This window comes from Neovison vison, chromosome 1, assembly GCF_020171115.1.
Source record: "Neovison vison isolate M4711 chromosome 1, ASM_NN_V1, whole genome shotgun sequence".
Lineage (NCBI taxonomy): Eukaryota > Metazoa > Chordata > Mammalia > Carnivora > Mustelidae > Neogale > Neogale vison.
The window spans coordinates 172,309,747-172,330,676 of NC_058091.1; the positions used below are offsets into that span (position 1 = coordinate 172,309,747).

The window sequence follows — 20,930 nt, forward strand, 5'->3', positions numbered from 1 at the left end:
TCTTTTTTTTTTACAGTGCTTCTGAAGAGGCAGAAAGTTCTGTGCCTGACAACCCATCATTGGCCTCCCTCCACACGCAGCCCCGGTGACTGGCTCACTTTGCATCCAGGCTGTGCAGCTAGCTATTGCTTGCTGTCTACTATTTTAACTCAATATTAGTTCGGGCAGCCTTCTTTCCCATCTGCGCACGTTGGTGTCTTTTCTCTCAGTACCTGTGCCTTAACTAGATGGGAACCCGCAAAGTCTGGTGATAAGGTCAGCACCCAGATGGTCTGGTAATGAAATCTATATTTGGTGGTTCAGGATAACGAAATTACTATATACCATGGAATCCAGAATTGTGAAAATGTGAAGGGTTTGTGCTCAACTGTTCATTTCTAACTTAGAAATGGAGCCCATCTGTTTTTTATTCTGTTTACTCGTAATCCTTTACAACAATCATTAAGGAGTTGTGCGTGTTTCCTTTGCAGATCTTCGTAACATTTCATTTTGATAAATGTCTACCATACAGAGAAGTAGGCAGGACAGTCTCATGGGACCCGTGCCCCTGTGATCCAGGAACAGAAACCTGAATCTCTCACCAATACAGCTTCCTCCATACCCTTACCTACTTCCCCCTCCACTCTTCATTCACAGTAAATCTTAAGGAAAGAAAAAAAAAGTTTGAAAGTGGTAGAAGTGAATGACGTCACTTCATGAAGTGAATCTGAAATTCATTACATCATTTCACCAAAAAATACTGCAGTTTGCACTTCCGTAACAAAAGTATCCTCTTTTTAGAAAGTAAACAAAATACCACCTCACTCCACCAAGGTAGTGAATAGTACTAAGTAACATCAAATAGCCAATAAGGGTTGAAAATGATCATTATCTTGTAATAGTCTTTAAAACATCAGAATCAAATAAAATCCATACATTTTAATGGATATGTTTCTGAGTTCTTTAAAAAAAAACTTTTAATTTTGGAATAGTTTTCCGATTTACAGAAAATTGCAAAGATACTGCCGAGAGCTTCTGTGATGGTGAATTTCTTTTCTTCTTCCTCCTCTTCTGCTCCTCCTCCTCCTCATCTTTCTCTTCCTTCTTTTTCTTATTCCCCTTCTTCCTGTCCTTCTCCTTACAGCAGAAAAGGAGGTCAGGGAAGTAAGGGTCACAGAAATTCTGTTCCCCCAGGTGGGAACAGGCTCTGGCAAAGCCCTTTCTCCTAGAGAATGGATCTTTATTTTAAAGTTTTTTTTTAAGCTTTTATTTGCTATTTATTTGACAGACAGAGATCACAAGTAGGCAGGGAGACAGGCAGAGAGAGAGGAAGGGAATCAGGCTCCCTGCCGAGCAGAGAGCCTGATGCGGGACTCGATCCCAGGACCCTGAGACCATGACCTGAGCCGAAGGCAGAGGCTTTAACCCACTGAGCCACCCAGGCGCCTGAATCTTTATTTTAATCTCCCCTAAAATTTGTGAAGTAATATCCATTTACTTCCAGCTAATACTTCCAAGGTAGTTGGTAAATTTCCTATTCCATTTGTAATGTATCTTTTTCCATTCTCCCCTGTTTAGGATGGATGGTTACAGGTCTGTGGTCAGGACACATAGCTGCTACACATTACAAGCCCCCTCTTAAAACCATACTTTTTCACAGTCCAATGTAGGTTCTGTACACATCCCATGCTTGTCACTAGACCTCTTACTGTAGGTCCTCTGTCCATTCTGCTGTCTAAAGTTCACTGTCTAATAAATTCTTTACAAAGTGCTGGTAGGAACAGAGGGTCCTAAACATTGGGTTGTCTTAGCTGTTTATCTGAAGACCTTATAGTTGAAAATCCGTGTGGCTGGGTCACACATTTCGTTTTTGTGGGTATTAAGTTTATTATTGGTGTAAAGTCTTTTACAGAAAAGTCTGATGACAATCTAATATCCTTTTCTGGTGTTGTCATGTTTTTGTTGGGTGTCTAGAGGACCTTTTCTTTTAATTCCAGAAGTTTGACTAGAGTATGTCACACTATTGACTATTCTGGGTCTGTTTTTCTGTATTTGTATTGTATTCCTTTACTTTCTACTTGTGTCTTTTTAAAAAGTCTTAGGAATGTTTTCTTGTATTATAACTTTAAGTATTTTTTGTTCTCTAATTCAGAGTTCTTTTTTAGGGAATGCCTAATCTATGTGTGTTGGGTCATCTTTGTCTATTTCTTAAATCTGTTTTTTCTCATACTGTTTTTATATCCCTTTTTATTCCTCCCGATTACTGACTATTTCTGTTTACCTTCTGTTCTTTTAAATCATTATCTGTTATGCTTAGATGCTCTCCATTTTTTTCTAGGTGAGTTTCAAATTCTAAAACAGTTCTAATTCTTGGGGTGCCTGGGTGGCTCAGTTGGTTAAATGTCTGCCTTTGGCTCAGGTCATGATCCCAGGTCCTGGGATCCAGCCCCGCGTCAGGCTCCCTGCTCAGCTTCTTCTCCTTTTCCCCCTCCTCATGCTTGTGTTCCCTCTCTCGCTGTGTCTCTCTCTGTCAAATAAATAAATGAAATCCTTAAAAATTTTATAAACAAAATAAAATAAAACACTTCTAATTCTTTCTTGGGCTTTATTATATCACTTTTTATTTTATTTATTTATTTTTTGCCTTTCTGATGTGGCTCTTTCTTCCAAATCAACTAGCATTTAAAATAATTTTTAGCTCATGGTGAAAGACTGGATTACAGTGCTCCTGTGAAATAGGCATGTGTCTTACTCAGCCTATTCTAGATCAGTATTAGTGCCTAAAGGGAGTATTTCTAGGAAGAGCCTGAGACAGAGTAGTTATTTAGCATGTGCTATCGAATATTGAATGAAACATTCCAGTCTGCTTCAGTCCACCCAATGCCTTTCTTCTGGTGATTATTTCATGGGTCTTAACAGAGAAATTTTTTATTCATTTGCTAAGGCTCTGTTACTACATACCTAATCTGTTCTGGTCTTGGTTCTGCTACTTTCAACAGGCAGTTGAAAACAAATTATTTAACTTCTCTGAGTCTTAGTTTCTACCTCAGTAAAATGGGAGGTATACAGACTATAGAGAATTACTGGGAAAATTAAATAAATGCAAATGCTCAACACAGTGCTTCTCTATATAAGTAATTGTTACTTTTGTTATTATTTTATTAATCTTGGTGTAACTTACTAGCTCTCTCCTTTTTTAAAAAAAGATTTTATTTATTTGAGAGAGAGAGAGTGTATGCGCACATCCTTGCGCACTAGTGGGGGAGGGGCAGGGGGAAGAGAGACAAGCAGACATCCCATTGAGCAGGAATCCCGATGTGGGGCTTGATCCCAGGACCCCAAGATCATGACCTGAGCCAAAGGCAAATGCTTAACAGACTGAGCCACCCAGGTGTCCCTAAGTTACTAAATATCTTGAGTAAAAGTGCTCAACCACTGTATTTCTGTAATAAGGAAAGGACATTTTCTTCTAGTTCTGTAATTCCATATCTTCACTGATAATCTAACTGAAGAATCCTTCGTTATGTATTCACATGTGTTCCTGCTTCTCTAACCCAAATTTACTTTCTCTCTCTATTTGCTACAATCTTATTTCTACCACTTTTCTGATTTTTTCCAATAAGACAAAACTCCTCACATACTGAGCAGTTGCTCAATTTTCAGTTACTGCCCAAAACAGGAGATACGTTTAGAAATGCTTTCAGGAAGGCCCTATGGCAGATAAATAAAGCGGAGGGCAATGTGGGTCCATGTTGAAAGTTTTGTGCTTAGAGATTCCTTGTAAAATAACTCTGCGTTTCATGTGGGTCTTCTCTCCACGCTCCTTTCTGTCCCTTGCATTTATTTTTTCTATTGTAACACCTTACGGTTTCAGATGGATATTCTTTCCTGTTCTTTCATTGCTTTAGTGGCTCTGACTTGAAGACAGAGGCATTTAAATGAATAGATGTTAAGAGAGAAATCCAGATGTCTCTAAGAGGAGGAGTCACTAAGTACGTGGTCCCAGGAGTCCCATCTATGTCAGACTGAGCCTGACTGGACCCAGTGTGCATGAGCCAAGTGAATTACCTAACCAGGTTCACTCACAGTGTTTATGGAAAGGTTGATTGGAGTTCATGGCCCAGCTAATAAAGGGGATTTTTGTTTCATTTCATTTTTGTCTTTTAGACCTACTCATTTTGGTGATGAGGTCTGGGTCTTTGCAGGTACATTCAAAGGCCTGGGTCATTGCAGGTACGTTTGTGCACACTGTAGGTATAAGGCAGTGACAACTTGTTCTGGTTGCGTATCAGGATATCCTTAAAATGACGGACTCCAGCGCTCAACAGTCTGATTCAGGAAACTGAAAGGCACATAGTCATAGTTATTATTATCTAGTTTTATTCCTAGCTATGAAACTTGCTCTTTGGGTGGACTTAGGCAAGGTACTGACTTGGTTGATTTTCTCTTTTAGTGAAACGATGATAAAAAATACATGGAGTAGTTTTGTAGAGCTCCTTAGCACAATGCTTAATGTGGAGAGAACATGTCTCCATGGCAAACACTAATAATCCTTGAAAATTTACAGGTCGTGGAAATTGACTGAACCATGGAGGTGGTTCGTGAATTTCGGACTCAGAGACCACTCGGGGGCATGTATCTTTTGTGTTCCTGTTTTTTGGTTTCATTTTCAGAATTTTAACTGAGATACAAAAATTGTTTCAGCTAACCTCACTTGAAGGTAATTTCACCTCTGAAGGTCTTCCCATAAATATTCAATAATGGTGGATGAAAACATAGAAAAACATCATAGATCTGAAATTAAACCATAGCATATGTTCCAGAAGGTTGGTGCTACCCGTACATACTGGGATAATCTTTGCTACCTCAGCCCCTTGGTTCTCTGAGCAACCACTGAGCTTCCCATCAAGAGTGACCTCTTGTGGGGATACCTGGGTGGCCCAGTTGGTTAAGCATCTGCCTTCAGCTCAGGTCATGATCCCCGGGGTCCCAGGATCCACGGGGTCCCAGGATCCAGTCTGGTTCCCTGCTCAGTGGGGAGTCTAATTCTCCCTCTCTCTCTGGCTCTCCCACCTGCTTGTGCTTTCTCTCTCTCTCTCACTCTGTCTTTCTAAAATAAATAATGTAAAAAAAAAAATCTAAAAAAAAAAAAAAAGTGACCTCTTGTGCATCCTACTATCAAAGTAGAAATTCTCATAGTTCATCTACACATCTTTCCGGAGTAGATAGATTTCACACACTTATCATCTGCCTGCCTTTGTAAACTCTTTTTGCTGCAATAATAAATAATTTGTTTTTAAACCATTTTTCTAGCTTCAATTTCCTAATCACCTAGGGTAGTGAAAAGAGAAAAAAAATTGCATAGAATATAAAAGCATGTAAAACAGATCAATGTAAAGATTCATATTTTTATAATTCTATATTCAATAATATGAGTAGAAAGTGAATATGGAAAACTCATAATAGGCCAATTTTAGAAAAGCATTCAGTAATAATCAGTTGTTGAATTTTGTTAACAATTACTATTGTCAGGATATAATTCCTTCAGCAGATGTTTTGCTCATCAAAAGCATCCTAGCCCTGGTATATAATTAGCAACCCCATTTTTATACTTCTTACTTTTAATAGGTCTACACTTAATATTTAACTTATCTTATTGAAAAAATTCCATGCATATGTTCCATCAGTATTGACATTTTTAAAATCACGTCTAAGGTAATACCAACAATACTCACTACATTTCATTTTATATCTATTCTGAATTTCTGTCTTTTTCTTTGTTGCTTTTTTCTCCTCGTTCTTTTGTCCTCCCTTTGTTTTGTTTTGTTTTTTAATAAAGTGGGGTTTTTTTTTTTTTTTTTTTTTTTTGGTCAAAGATTTGTTTATTTGAGAGAGAAAGAGAGAGCATGAGAGCATGGCAGGAGGAGCAGAGAGGAAGAGAGAGAATCTCAAGCAGACTTTCCACTGAGTGCACAGCCCAAGGTTCTCAAGACCTGAAGATCATGGCATGAGCCTAAGTCAGGAGTCAGTCGCTTAATCAACTGAGCCACCTAGATGCCCCATGCCCTTTTTGTTTTTAATTTTACATATATTTTTTAGGATATAACATCTTTTAGCTCACTGTTTGATTTTCCCCACATTTCCTTTCCCTTTTCCCATCAGTAAACTTGAGCTTTTCTTTGGCTTTCTTTGCTTTCAGGAAACACATATTTAAGTGTTGATTAGTTTTCTCACTTCATTTTCCTTTCTGTCCTCCTTTCCTTCCTTCCTTTCCTTCTTTCTTTCTCTCTTTCTTCTTTTCTTTTTAAAGAATTTATTAATTATTTGACAGAGAGAGATACAGCAAGAGAGAGAGAGCATAAGCAGGGGGAGTGGGAGAGGGAGAAGCCAGCTTCCCGCTGAGCAGGGAGTCTGATATGGGGCTCGATCTCAGGACCCTAGGATCATGACCTGAGCTGAAGGCAGCCGCTTAACTCCTGAGCCACCCAGGTGCCCCCTGTCCTCCTTTTTTGCTTAATCACATAATGTTTCTCCACTCACACATATATACATTTTTTCCTCATGGGATCCTATGTCTACACCCCCCACACACACCTTTTATTTCCTTTTGGCATGTAACTTCTTAATTTGAATGACCAACTTTTTTTGTCTTTATGCACCGTTTTTAATTTTTTCTTATTTCTAATTTCTGAATTTGAGGCAGAAAGTCATGACAGGAGAATGGATGGGGTAGACTTGAGTCACCTAAGTTTTGACCTAGAACTAGAGAGAATACAAGTGTTGGTTTTGGATCTGGATCTGGATCAGGACAGTCCAACAAGTGGTGGACCAAGACAACATATCCTGGTGAATCATATGATTGCAGCAAAGTCCTGTATATTGACTGGTGCATAGTAGACACCTAGAAATTGTAACCGTTATTCTTTTTGATGGATTTTTCACAGTCAAACTTCACAAATTCAGCACTGAGGTATAGTAAGATGAGTTAATTGTTAGATTTGGGTGTTAGAGTCCCTTTATATTCTTAAAGAGTGTGTTTAGTTTTGCAAGAAACCATCAAACGGTCTTCCTAAGAGCCCCTTCCATTTTCCATTCCCACCGGTAAGTTCCTGTTCCTGCGTACCCTCCTTGCATTTGGTGTTGTCATTGTTCCGGATAGTGGCCATTCTAATAGGTGTGTAGTGGTATCTCATCACTGTTTTATCTTGTATTTCTCAGATAACATACAATGTGGAATATCTTTTCCTGTGCCTACTTGCCATCTTTATATCTTTTTTGGTGAAGTGTCTATTAGGATATTTGGCCCATTTTTAATCAAGTAGTTTATTTTCTTTTTCTTTTTTTTTAATCTACACTGGAATTATTTATTTTATTTATTTTAATTTTTTTGCATATATCTTTTTAAAAAATTTTAAATAAATATATAATGTATTATTAGCCCCAGGGGGTACAGGTCTGTGAATTGCCAGGTTTATACACGTCACACCACTCACCATAGCACATACCCTCCCCAATGTCCATAACCCCACCCCCTTCCCCCAACCCCCCTCCCCACCACGCCACAACCTTCCGTTTGTTTTGTGAGATTAAGAGTCTCTTATGGTTTGTCTCCCTCCCGATCCCATCTTCTTTCATTTATTCTTTTCAAGTAGTTTATTTTCTTATTGTTGACTTTTAAGAGGTGTTTTGTTTTGTTTTTGTTTTTGTATACTTTAGATAAGAATTCCTTATGAGATGTGTCATTTGCACACAAATTTGTATGTTCCACCTTCCCATTCACCCAATGCATTTCCATTTATTTGGGTCTTCTTTACAGTGTGTGGTAGTTTTCAGCATACATGTCTTTGACTTCCTTGGTTAAATTTATTCATAACCATTATTTTATTTTATTTTTTGAGAGAGAGTGAGCATAAACATGAAACATGAATGGGAGGGGGACAGGAGGGACAGAGGGAGAGAGTGGGAGAGAGAGAGAGAGAGAGAATCATAAGCAGGCTTGTGACTTATCTTCTCATTCTCCTGGTATTGTCCTTTGCAGAGCAAATGTTCATTTTAATGAAATTCAACTTCTCAATTATTTATTGCATGGATCATGCCTTTGGTGCTGTGTTTAAAAGTTATCACTGTATCCATTTAGGTTTTCCCCTGTGTCATCTGATGGGAGGTTTATGGTTTTGTGTTTGACATTTATGTCTGGGATCCATATTCAGTTAATTTTTCTGAAGGGGCAAGATCTTTATGTAGATTTTCTTTTTTTTTTTCTTTTTGCAATTGGATGTACAGTTGTTTCCACACCATTTGTTGAAGAGACTATCTTTGCTCTATTGTATTATCTCTGCTCCTTTGTCAAAGATTAGTTGTTTATATTTATGTGGCTCTATTTCTGGTCTGTTTCGTTCCTTTATTTATCTATCTTTTGTGAATGCCACACAGTCTTGATTACTACAACTTAAAGTAAATCTTAAAGTTGGGTGTTGTAAGACCTTCAGCTTTGTTCTTATCCTTCAATATTATGGTGGCTATTAAGGAACTCTTTTTCTCTTGTATAAAGTTTAGAATCATTTTACCAATATTCATAAATAACCTTGTGGGATTTTGATTGTCTTGAATCTCTTTGGATCTCTTCAGATTGTTGGCAAGAACTGGCCAAGAGTCTTCCTATATATGAACATGGAATCTCTCTCCATTTATTTAATTCTTTGATTTTGTTCATCGGATTTTTGTAGTTTTCCTCATACAGATTATATTTTCCTCATATAGATTATATTTTGTTGGTTTTATACCTAAGTATTTCATTTTTTAAGTGCTGTTGTACGTCATACTGTGTTTTTAATCACAAATTCAACTTGCTCATTACTGGTATAAGGGGAAGTGATTGACTTGTATATTATTAACCTTGTATCTGACAACTTTCCTACAATCACTTACTAGCTCCTGGAAAAATTTTTTTTTAATTTTCTTTTTTTTTTAAAAGATTTTATTTATTTGACAGACAGAGATAACAGGTAGGCAGAGAGGCAGGCAGAGAGAGAGAGAGAGGGAAGCAGGCTCCCTGTTGAGCAAAGAGACCCATGCAGGGCTGGATCCCAGGACCCTGAGATGATGACCTGAGCCGAAGGCAGAGGCTTTAACCCACTGAGCCACTCAGGTGCCCCTTTTTAAATTTTTCTACATAGCTGATCATGTCATTTGTGAGCAAACACAGTTTTATTTGTATTTTTTTCCAGCCTGTATACTTGTATTCTCTTTTCTTACTGCATTAGCTGGTACTTCCAGGACAATGTTGGAAAAGAGTTATGAGATGAGATATCCTTGCCTTATACCTTATCTTAGAAAGCATTGTGTTTCTCACTGTTAAGTATTCTCAATCTTAGCTATACGTTTTTTTGTAGGTGTTTATTGTCAAGTTGGGATATTTCTCCTCTGTTAATTTGCTGAGAATTTTTATCATGAGTGGATATGGTAAGGGCCTGGTTGGCCAGAGGGAGCCATTTCATTGTGGGCTTGGGTTGACCCTGCCCTTCCCGGAGGAACTTGCTTGCAGGCCCTGGATATGGGGGCAGGCCAGGCCAGATGGAGACATCCAATCAGTGGGGTGTGAATATATTTGCTGTGGTGAATTGAAATTCAATTGGCCACCCCTTTTGATGACTGAGCATGACTGTGCAGTTTTCCCTTTGTGTTGCAATCTCATTGGCCACCTGTGTGTGGGCCGGGCTCAACCACCTCTATAAAGGTTAGTCTGTGAGGCAGGGGAGGAGCAGTGATACCAATGGGGTCGTCGGGAGTGTTGGGGTCCTCAGGAGCATCATGAGCGTCGCTGGGGAGTGGCCTCGCCACAAAGGGGAATTTTGGGGAAGGGGAACCAGTGGGGAAGGGGAAGAAGGGGAACCGTTGGGGTAGGGGAACCATTGGGGAAGGGGAATCTTGGGGAAGGGGAATCTTGGGGAAAGGGAACCTTGGGGAAGGGGAACCACTGGGGAAGGTGAGGAAGGGGAACCGTTGGGGAAAGGGAACCTTGGGGAAGGGGAATCGTCAGGGTTGTTGTCCTGCTCCTTGTCGCCTTTTTGTAAGAGATGGCCCCAACTGGTCAGTTTGATTTTTGATGCTTGGCACTAAATAAAGCTTTGCTTGACTTTCACTTTATGTCAGTCTCGTTCCTTTGATCATGGACCTTAACAGACACTGGGTTTTGTCTTAGGCTTTTCTGCATCTATGTACATGTTCATTTGATAATTTCTTTAGTCTGTTGATACGATGGATTCCGTTAATTAATTTTTTCATGTTGAATCAGTCTTGCATACTTGGGATAAATCTCATTTTGTTAGGGTTTGTAATTCATTTTATGATTCCTAACTTTTAATATCTTCTTAATGTCCACATGGGCTGATGAGTTATGGATCTTAGGTTTAGTCTTTGGGTTGTTTGCTTCTGTGTTTGGTTTTGAATGTACAAAAAGAGTAATTTGAATTGAACTATTCTCAAGACTCCTTTTAACTGTAAAACCCAATTGTACAACTATCTTAATTCATTTTGACCTATCTTTATTGTTATCTTGCTTCAATTTAATATACCACATCTCACCATCTTCAAATTATGGGGGAAAAAACTCTCTTGACTTGGCATCATGGTGAATTTTGAATGATAATATTGTATATGAGTTAATAAGTATAATTCAATAGCTCATAGCATTTTCCAACGACAGTGGAAATATAACTCAATCAACATTAACAAATTCAAAGGCCAGCTAAAAGTTTTCAGCATCAAGATTTTCTTGTTTCACACCAAGTAGTCCATGAAACTGTCTTAATTCTGCAATTGTTAATCAGTCATTTTCAAAATCAAGATCAAATATGTGACAAATTATGGATTACTTTTCCATTTGTATGTTCCACCTTCCCCTTCACCCAAGAATGTGTACTCCATGAAAGAAAGAATTGTTTTTCTGTTTTTCTTACTTCTTTATCCTCAGCATTTAGACTTACTGGCACATAGTAGATGCTCATTAAATGTTACTTGAATAAAAAATGTGTTTAAATATATAGTCAATTACAGAATTATAGTTTAAGACTCTATATAGGTAATGATGTAGCAATCAAAAAATTTCTACCGAAGTAGCTATGCTATATAACCTTCCCCCTCTTTCCTGCGAACTTAATAACACATTGTAAAAACCAGAATTTATAATTTACTTTTAAAAATAATTTATTGCAATTGAATTTGATTCCTAGTAAAACAGTATTCCTGACTTGGGGCACAATTATCCTTAGTCATTTGCAAAGAATAAGGTGGACACTCTTCATAAAAATCTTTAGTTCTTCTATTCCTTTTTTGGCAGCAGGTATCAAGCATCAGTGCTTACAGGAAGGGTGATGTCCCTCATGCCTAACACTTTAGGTTTATTTCCTTGTTTTGGCTTGTGTTCCACAGACAGATGACAGTGTTCAGACAATTATTGAGATAGCTCAAGTAATAAACCTGCTTTTGCTAAAAGATCTGTTCTAGTGCAAATGGAAAACAGTTGTTTACTATTGGATAATGGTTCTTGTTGGCATGATTGAAATCACCACTTAATCATATAGGGTGAAGGGTGGAACGGAAGCCCCAAATAATGTTTCTTGGCTGATAGATACATGTCTCCTTCAATCTCTTATCCTTCTAGTCTCTAATTTCCACTGCAATATCCATGTACAGAGTCCCACATTAGATCAGTGTTTTGAGTTCTACCATCTGTATCATTGTTAATCAATGATAGAGATGGAGTTAATTTAGAGAAAACTTTAACAGTAATGGTCCCATTCTAAGCAATGCCCCAAATGTAAAGAAACAAGTAACAAATTCCGTCAATTATACAATGTTCTTCGAGGATTTGATGACCTTTCAAAGTGCCATCCAGATCTACGATTTGATTTTATAAATGTTTTTCAATGGTAGAGCTGATAATATTTTCATAACAATTAAGAATAATGTGTTTTTATATCACACATAGCACCTGTGAAGCTCATTCAGTGACTATCTATGGTGTCGGCAGCTGTGAGAGCTTTCAGAATTTGGGAATGTGGATAGAATGGGCTCCATAGCGGAGTTTCTCATGGAAGCCTCCTGAGTACTATTTATAAGGCACAGTAGGTTTACACAGTGCTGACAGAGGCCCAGAAAAGATGAGTTTCAGCTTGAGATTGTCAGTCTGTAAGAAATCAGAAACCAGGGCTGTGCACTAAACCACTGCAAATGCAAACAAAAATAGTGGGTTGGAGAAGAATTCTGCCAAAAGGCACAAATCACTGTGCCTTTATCCTCTGATTAGACAGATAATAACAGTGAATTATAATAAGACTACTCCAGAATCTGAGTCAGTAATCAGAGTTTTCATGGAGTTGTGATACTTTATAAACACAACTTGGAGACTAGGGATTTCAAATATAGGATTTTCCCCATTTTGCTTTTTGCTTTTTTATCAGAATAAGAGGTGAAATCTTTCATGTAAGAACCATCTTGATAATCTTCAAGAACAAAGAAATGATTATATCTTTCTATGAAAGACAAATAGAAAACAATCAATCTATCAGTATTGAGTAGCACACAATAGAGAAGACTTTCTTGATGCTTTTCTCTGCCATTTTGAGCCAAATTCCTTTTACAGCTAACTTCCAAGCTGTTTTTATTTAAATCCATGAAAAACAGGAGAGAGCAAGAACCCAAACATTACATGTAAAGTCTGTGCACACCAGTTACTGATGAATCATTGGTAATAGACTGCATACGTGAGTCTCAGCTATTAAGTCATTGCTCTGGCTACCATTTTATTTCCCATAATAATTTATTTTGCAATATTCCCTGGAGAAAAATCTTAGCTGTTCTGTTAGGATTATCAGTCAAACTAAGTAGATATGTCTATAACAGTTCTTGAGGATATGCAACTCAAAAAGAAATACATCCAGCTTTGTTTTATAAAAGCTTCTGATCACTTCAGTCACACTTAACAGGCCTTGGTATATGGACACATGCTTTTTGTAAAGTTAAATACAATGCTGTTGTTCACAAAATTGGACATCCCTGATTCTTCACATTTAATTAAAATTGTTTCCTTCCATTAAAAAGAATTCTATGTATAGGGGACTTTTACAGATTGACATGAGGGGTTCATGACTGTTTGTTATGGGGCTTGCAACCCAGACATACTATAATGGGATGTCATCTGCACTTGCCAAGTTGTATTATATGATTTTAACTAGAGCTATGGGAAAAGGATTTGAGTGCTTCTTTTTCCCTGGTGAAGAATTTAACTAAAATTCCTGTAGCCTTGGCCAATCAGGCATCATGTATTCTGATAATGGAAGTGCAGTGACTCAATGTTCCACTTAAAGACAGCATTAAAAATCTCCTTGTCAGGAAATTTCACATGGCTGGAGAGAAGGGTCCTTGACGTTGAATGGAAGGGAAATTTTTTCTGATGCAGTTTGGAAACCAAGTTACAGATGAATGCAGCCATGGTGTCCCTAGGAGTTTGCCAGAAGCACTATATACTTGACTTAGTTGTTCCTTGTGATCCTCAGAAGGAGATGGGGAATTTGACTACATCAAAAGTGCTTTTGAAATGATGTACATCATTTCTTCACGCAGACTTGTTGAATTGTTAAGAAAATAATGAGTTTTTTGAGGAAATACAGTTCTTGTGCTTTGAGCCACTCACTGAAGAGGGCAAATGAAGCTTAAAAAAAAAAAAAATAGTGGATGAAGGCAGAATAGATAGAACTCAAGAATTCTGAGACTTTAGTCCCAAAGGAGTAGGACTTTCTCTCTTTCTGAAGAGTTGATCAGAGACCAGACAAGATAAATCTATTTTTTGAATAAGCTCTGCTTTTCTTTAAGTCTCCCCAACAAGTGGACCATGGTAATTGAGAAATTATATAATCATATGCATGTCTAAATTGTCGATGAGATAGTAATTGATTGATTCAGGTTACTACTTGAAGTACTAAGAAAATAGAAGTATCATTAAAATTATAATTTAATCAAAAATGCAGAAAACTATTGTGTTCCCTATACCATATACCAGGTACCCAAATGATTTGGGTACCAGTAGAATTAACCCATAATGGGTATATCCGAAGAATTTAAAGTTTCATCTCTTGCTCTTAAATCATGTGTTAAAGTAACAGTTCTTTCTGAGTAATGTGGAAGTCCTGAGTACATTCAACAAATATTTCCAGCTCATCGCTTACTCGGCACATCCTTCCTGGTCCTCCTATTGGGAGATGGACATGAGAACAGTCCTGGCCCATGAGCTGTGAGGAAGAATGATATGTGTTACTTCTGGGACTCATTGTCTGCTGGCTACTAAAGGGTTTTCTTCTGATTGTTGATCCAGCGTTTTCTTTCTTTCTGGCATCATACCCAATCATGGCTGGTTTCTTCTTGGCTCTAAGATATGAAATGTGTATTTTTTTTTTTTTTTCGGCACTAAGTCAAGTTCTTTACTTCCCAGAAGTGATGGCTAAGGAGGGGTGGGTGGGGTTGGGGGTGAGGAAGACAGAAAGAGCCAGAGAGAGCGAGGAGGTGGGAGGAGAGGGGACAGTAAACCACTGTTCTAGAAGTCTCAGGAGGCAAGTGCTCAAGGTAAAAAAGAGTCCTGGAGAATCATCCGCGGCTGCGGGAAGCATCTCGATTTCCTTCTGTGTAGAAGTCCTTGCGGGGAAAGGCTGCCGCCGCTGCAGCTGCATTAAATAGTTACGTACATCGCAGAGAGTCCCAGGCCGTCGGCAGGCGGGGGAAGGGGGTCATTTCACCAGGGGCCGAGTTTTATCATCATCGCCACACTGATGGGCTTTGTACTTTTTCACCTCTGCCATGTACTTGGCCCACGTGTCACCTTTACTTGTTAATACCTCATCCTCCGTCTTCTGCTTCTTGGCTACTATTCCCGTCTCGAGGGCTAGTTTGTTTCCACCTCTGCGCTTGCCTCACTCACCTAAATAGACATGTAGCAGAAATTGAGAGTAACTGTCATCAGTCTGAGCCACTGAGACCCTCCAGTTGTTTAACTGGTCACCACCTGGCCAATCCTGAAATGAGCCAAAGATGAGTTTTTTAAAACATGTTTTAAATTGTCTTGAAAAATGGAGGCAAAAATCGGCAAGCTCTTTATGAATGTCAAAGTGAGTAGGAATCCTAGTATTACGTAGCCCATCTAGTAGCCTGGCAATTTAGTTCTCTTGAATCTTTTTATGATGACTTAATTGTTCTTCAGAGAATCAGGTCAACAATGTTGTTTAATTCCTATAATGAAAGCATCTTACCAATATTTCAGATTTAATATAGATAGATAGATAAGAGGTAGATATATTTAGTGAAATTGACAGTGCTTGCTAACAGACTGGAGGTAGAGGCAAGGGTCAACTCCCTGGTTTCTGGTTGAATGACTGGATTGATGGCATTGCCTTTCCCTGAGATAGTGAACGCTGGCAGAGAATCAGTGTTGTGAATGAAGACTGTAAGTTCACTTTGGGACATGTAGACATTGAATCTCCTCTGAGACATCAAAGAACAGATGTCAAGATTCAAATCAGACAGAAAATTCCGGACCTCAAGAAAGATATGTGGACTTAGATATACGTTGGTGAAAGTTTCTCCTATCAGTTAACTTAAGTCACGCATATGACCGAGAGGGTTGAGGAAGAAAGAATGGTACGAAGAGAGGCTTTGGGGCAGAAAGTTGAAGCATATTAATGTTTATTGTACAAACCAAATGCTTACAATGTCGATACTGAAGGAGTGATACAGAGGGGTGTAGAAGTGAAATCAGGGGAGTATTGCATCATAAATGCCTAAGGAAATCTTTTAAGAATTCATCCATTATGTTGCTGGTACTCAAAATTTAAATAAAAGGAGGACTGTAAGATTTAGCAAGGTTGAGATCACTTCACTTGAGTAAGAGCTGCTTCAGTGGAGCCTAGACCTGAGGCATCATTTTCGTTAAAAACAAAACGGATTCCGGAAGAAACAAGAGTATGACGTGAACATGGGGAAGCAAAAGAAAGCAAGAAAGTATGCGACTATGAAGCAAATGCTTAGTCTCCGAGATCAGAGGCTTAAAGAAAAGTATAGATTAAAACCTAAAAAAAAAAGAAAAGAAAGATCCCAGTGCACTCAAGGAAAGAGAAGTCCCCCAACATCCTTCCTGCTTATTCTTCCAATATAACACACAGCTGGGCCCACCTTACCACATCCTGGTTGATACCAACTTGATCAACTTTTCCTTTAAAGCCAAACTTGACTTAGTACAGTCAATGATGGACTGTCTTTATGCCAAGTGTATCCCTTGTATAACTGACTGTGTAATGGCTGAAACTGAAAAACTGGGGCAGAAGTATCGAGTGGCTCTAAGGATTGCCAAGGATCCAAGATTTGAACAATTACCATGCACATACAAAGGAACCTATGCAGGTGACCTCTTAGTGCAGAGAGTAACTCAGCACAAGTGTTACATTGTGGCCACAATTGAGACCTTAATTGAGACCTTAATTGAGACCTTAATTGAAGGATCTGGAAGATTCCTGGAGTTCCCATCATGTACATTTCTAACCATAGGTACAACATTGAGCAGGTGCCGGATGATTATGGAGCCCCTCGGTTCTAATTCTTAAAAGATAGAGCTCCTCTGCCTTCCTTTACCAATTTTTTCTATTGCCAGTTCATATTAGCAACATGCTTTAGCATGAATTCTTCTTCTTACCCTTTTCCTGTTATAAGCTGAATATAGTTAAATACACTCTCTTTTTGGTATTATTTTGAAATTGATATTTTGTATCATTTTAAATATTATTGCATTTTTTATAAATCAGATGATTGCTCATATGAAAAACAAAACAAAACAAAAAAACAGGGCATGCTAAATAGATTTACTTCTTATTTCTAAGTCCTTGGTTGGTTTGCTGCTTTTAATTTTTTTCTATACAAAATGATGCAGAAAACACATTTGATAAAACGTGGGCAGTGCTTAATTAACCTCTTAAAAACACTGTGATAGTGGTAGCATATAGTGGATGAAACACTTCTGTGCACATTAACTCGTAAGAACCCTAGGGTCCCACTTTCATGAACACCGTTCTAAAATCTGTAAATGTATACTTCGTCCACTGCCGAAATCATTCACAGTGTCCCATGGTCTCAGTAGTTCGCTTACAAATTGGAACAGCTCTGAAAATAGCAGTTTAAATTGTGTTATTACATATGAAGTTTTATTCAGAAAGTTTATTAATGAAAGATTGAAATACACCTTCTTTCTTTTAATGAAGAACTATTTTAGTGTTAAATTCCTGTGGAAACGGAGTGTGTAAGTCACCCGGCTAACTCAGTCGGGAGAGCGTGAGACTCAAATGGAGAGTATTGATAGTAACACTGAGCATATGAAGGAGGGTTAAGACAAGCCCTTCCAATGGTAGTTTTTCCACATTTAGCCCCATTCATAAAGAGACCAGGGAGGATGTCTAGCTGAGCTTCACCTGTTTGGACAAAAATCTCTCTAGAAACTCATAAAGGGCAGTTGCGCATTTCTGGCTCCCCAGCTTAGACATCTACAATTAAAGGCGGTGCATGTGGCATCTCTTCAAGCATCTGTAAAAATAGGTTTTGAAAGTTAAGATTAAACAGGTAACAAGCTTCAAAGCTACTTTCTCATTTTGAACTAATGTAGATGGCAGGTATGGAGTCATTTCACAAAACAATGTTCATCACTCTCTTTGATACAGCGTTTAGGCAGACCAAGGAAGAGCAAAGGAAAAGAATAACTCATCTGATAGTTGATGAGTATATGGTGTAACTTTAAGATTAGTAGATAGTTTAAGTTCCACTTCACTAACTTATATCTCAGGTGAGAGAGTACTAAGTATTATGTTGAAAAGCACCAAAGGTTGAACTTTCATTTATTCCTTAGTGTCTATTTTTAAATTTTTAAAAAATTGGCCAAATGTTTATAATAGTAACGAGCTCTAATTCATAGCCATGCTTGTTCAATAGTATTTGAATTCATACGAGTGTCTCTTTCAAATATTTATTTGCTTATTTCTCATTATCATCATTGGAGAAAAAAATTCTGTCCCTCAAAGCCAACTCTAATTTTACTAAAAAAAAAACCTCTTTTGATTTATGTGGAGGCATATGCCGATTTTAATTATAGAGAGAAATTTTATCTAACAGCAACTGGACATTAACCTTCGCATCTTAAAATAAATGTCTTGGAAAACAATTCAATCAGCTCATATTATCTTTACATCAATAAAACAGTCAGAGTATATTTAATATTGGTAATCCAAAAAAGGTTACAAAACTATTAAATAGCCTAGAGTCTGTGGCTTATTAAAATCACATAAGTAAAAGATCAGATACTCAAATCTCCAAATATTTTGGTGGGGGGCCTTTGAAAATTTGAAAATCCAAGGGTCAGAGCCTTTCAAGAACCAATGAAAAATTCTCAGTATAGAATAGATCAGAAAAGATCTTTTAAGAAAAGATATTCTTAAAAACATGCCCATTATCTTTTGGCCTCCAGGCAAACACCTGGCATTCTCATAAGGAGAGTGAGCTGGTGAAATTTTGGACTATATGAATTTATTGTCTCTTCCCATCTGGGTATAGTCTGCTTCTATTATTGTCAGCAATTGCCCATTCTATTCCAAACCCACCAAAACTAAAGAATAAGGAAACAACACGCATTCAGGTAATTTCAATTCAATTTTGGTATGGTACATAAGTTCAAGAACTATGTAACACAATCTTAAAATTGTCAAGGAAAATCTTTTTTCCCTTTCTTTTATTTATTTTAGAGAGAGAATATGCACAGGGGAGAGGCAGAGAGAAAGTAGAACAGACTCTGTGCTGAATGAGAAGTCTGATGGGGGCTTGATCTCATGACCTGAGACTCTACCTGAGTTGAAATCAAAGTCACTTAATACATGGTGCCATCCAGTTGCCCCCAAACCTTTTTTTTTTTTTTAAATGAATTAACTTTAGTGTAGCCTTGGTTTCAGTATCTTCATTGTCACCAAACCTCATATAAGTAGTAAAGTCAAGACTTCATACAAATAATGTCTATGATGACAGGTAACTATGCCAAAAGATTAAAAAAAAAAAAAAACACCTCCTTTAGGTAAACATGTCACTGTGATTGCAGCTGTGTGGAAATGACTGGCTGCATTATTGTGCTTATATGTTTTCATAGGCAAATGTTAAGTTGATTCTAATTACTTTTGTTGGTTGGTTGGTGGGTTTCAGTAGGGGTAAAGCAATGCTAGAAAATAGGAAAGTCAATGTCATGGGATAGCAGTATATTTGTCATCCATTTTTTCTGTTCAGATTTGTTTGAGAGAGAGAGAGTGTGTGTATGTACACAAATTGTGGGGGGAGGAGCAAAGGGAGAGAGAGACTCTGAAGCAGATCCCATGGACAGGGTTTGGGCTGAACTCCAATGTGGGCTCAGGTCCGAGAGATCATGTCCTGAGATGAAACCAAGGGTGGGATACTCAACCGACTGAGGCACCCAGTTGCTCCAGTAACTTTTTTGCTCATCTTTTAATTTTCCTTTTTGTGAGAAATGAATGAAGTCATTTTGTTCTGTGGACCCAAAAGGGATAGCTACCCTCTGCATTTCTTAATATAATTTGTTGTTTTTTTGTATTCTGGAAGAGCTTCTTTCTGGGCTTACCTTTGCTATTGCCCAACGATAAATATATATTTTAGTGTAAAGCAAGGAGAATACTCAATATAACAATAGGGCAATACATCTGAATGGGCATGGTTCTCCAATAACTCCCCCAAATTTAGTATGAACAATTCAAATGTAAAAATATCCTCATTTCGGGCCACCTGAGTGGTTCAGTATCTGCCTTCAGCTCAGGACATGATCTCAGGGTGCTGCATGGAGCCCAGTGTCCAGCTCCCTGCTCAGAGGGGAGTCTGCTTGTCCTTTTCCCTCTGCTTCTTGCTACTGCTCACGCTTTCTTTCTCTTTCTCTCTCTCTCGTGTGCGTACTCTCTCAAATGAACAAACCTGGAAAAAATAACAAGTCCTTATTTTGTGATAAATACATGCCAGATAAATGTGAAGATAAGAAAAGCAGGTCATGTTAGTATCACACGTGGTAAAAGTAAGGAAAAATGGTTTAAATGATACAGAATCAAATTACACTGAAAATAACTGACCTGAAAATACATGTCATAGATTTTATTAAAACTACAGCAGCAGTAAGTCACAAAACAAAAACAGTAAGAAGTGAAGTCACCTATTAACAGGAAAAAAAAATGAAAATTCTAGTCTGCCATTATGAGTCCTAGTAGATCCCATGGACAGAGTAGTTATAACAGCTGCCATTTATTTGGAGCAAAGTTATATATATATAGTCTTTGATACTTTGCATAGTTTTGTGCCATTTTATAAATTAGAAAATTGAAGTTCAAAGAATTAAGTAACTTGCTTGGATTAATAGTAAGTTTTAAGTACTAGAGCTTGAATTTGCACAAAATCCGTATGACTACAGAGTATTACACTCATGAATAAAGCTCTTAATTATTTGAAGACATACTAAATATAATTAAATATATATCTATAAATTTTATAATATTGTAGGATTTAACAAATTGAATTTGGGGACTTCTGTTAATTTAGGAGGCATCAAGAAGACAAAAATAAGGATATGGGAGATAAGAGATATACATTTTTAATATGCATCTAAAAGATAGACATCAAAAGTGCTACTTTGAAAATAGAAGATACAACTTCTTTTTAAGTATCCATGAAACAGTTTCAAAATTTTATCTTATAAGTCACAGGGAATCTTAAACTTACTCTTAATGCAAAATTATTAATAAATTGGAAAACAGAAAAAATTTATCATTTATGACTAAATTTAAAAGCTGGATATTTGAGGTGTGTGTGTGCATGTGTGTGTGTGAGAG

At 37.6% G+C, this 20,930-nt stretch overlaps 1 long non-coding RNA gene and 1 pseudogene across 1 annotated transcript in view; both read left to right on the forward strand.

The window, feature by feature from the left end:
• Positions 1 to 200: 200 nt before the first annotated feature.
• The window catches only part of LOC122916206, a 58,729-nt gene continuing 37,999 nt past the window's right edge, over positions 201 to 20,930 (forward strand). Inside the window, exon 1 of the long non-coding RNA XR_006386143.1 lies at positions 201 to 255. This is a non-coding gene — a long non-coding RNA (uncharacterized LOC122916206). The remainder of the gene's footprint in view (positions 256 to 20,930) is intronic.
• On the forward strand, positions 15,862 to 16,618 carry LOC122916198 (annotated as a pseudogene).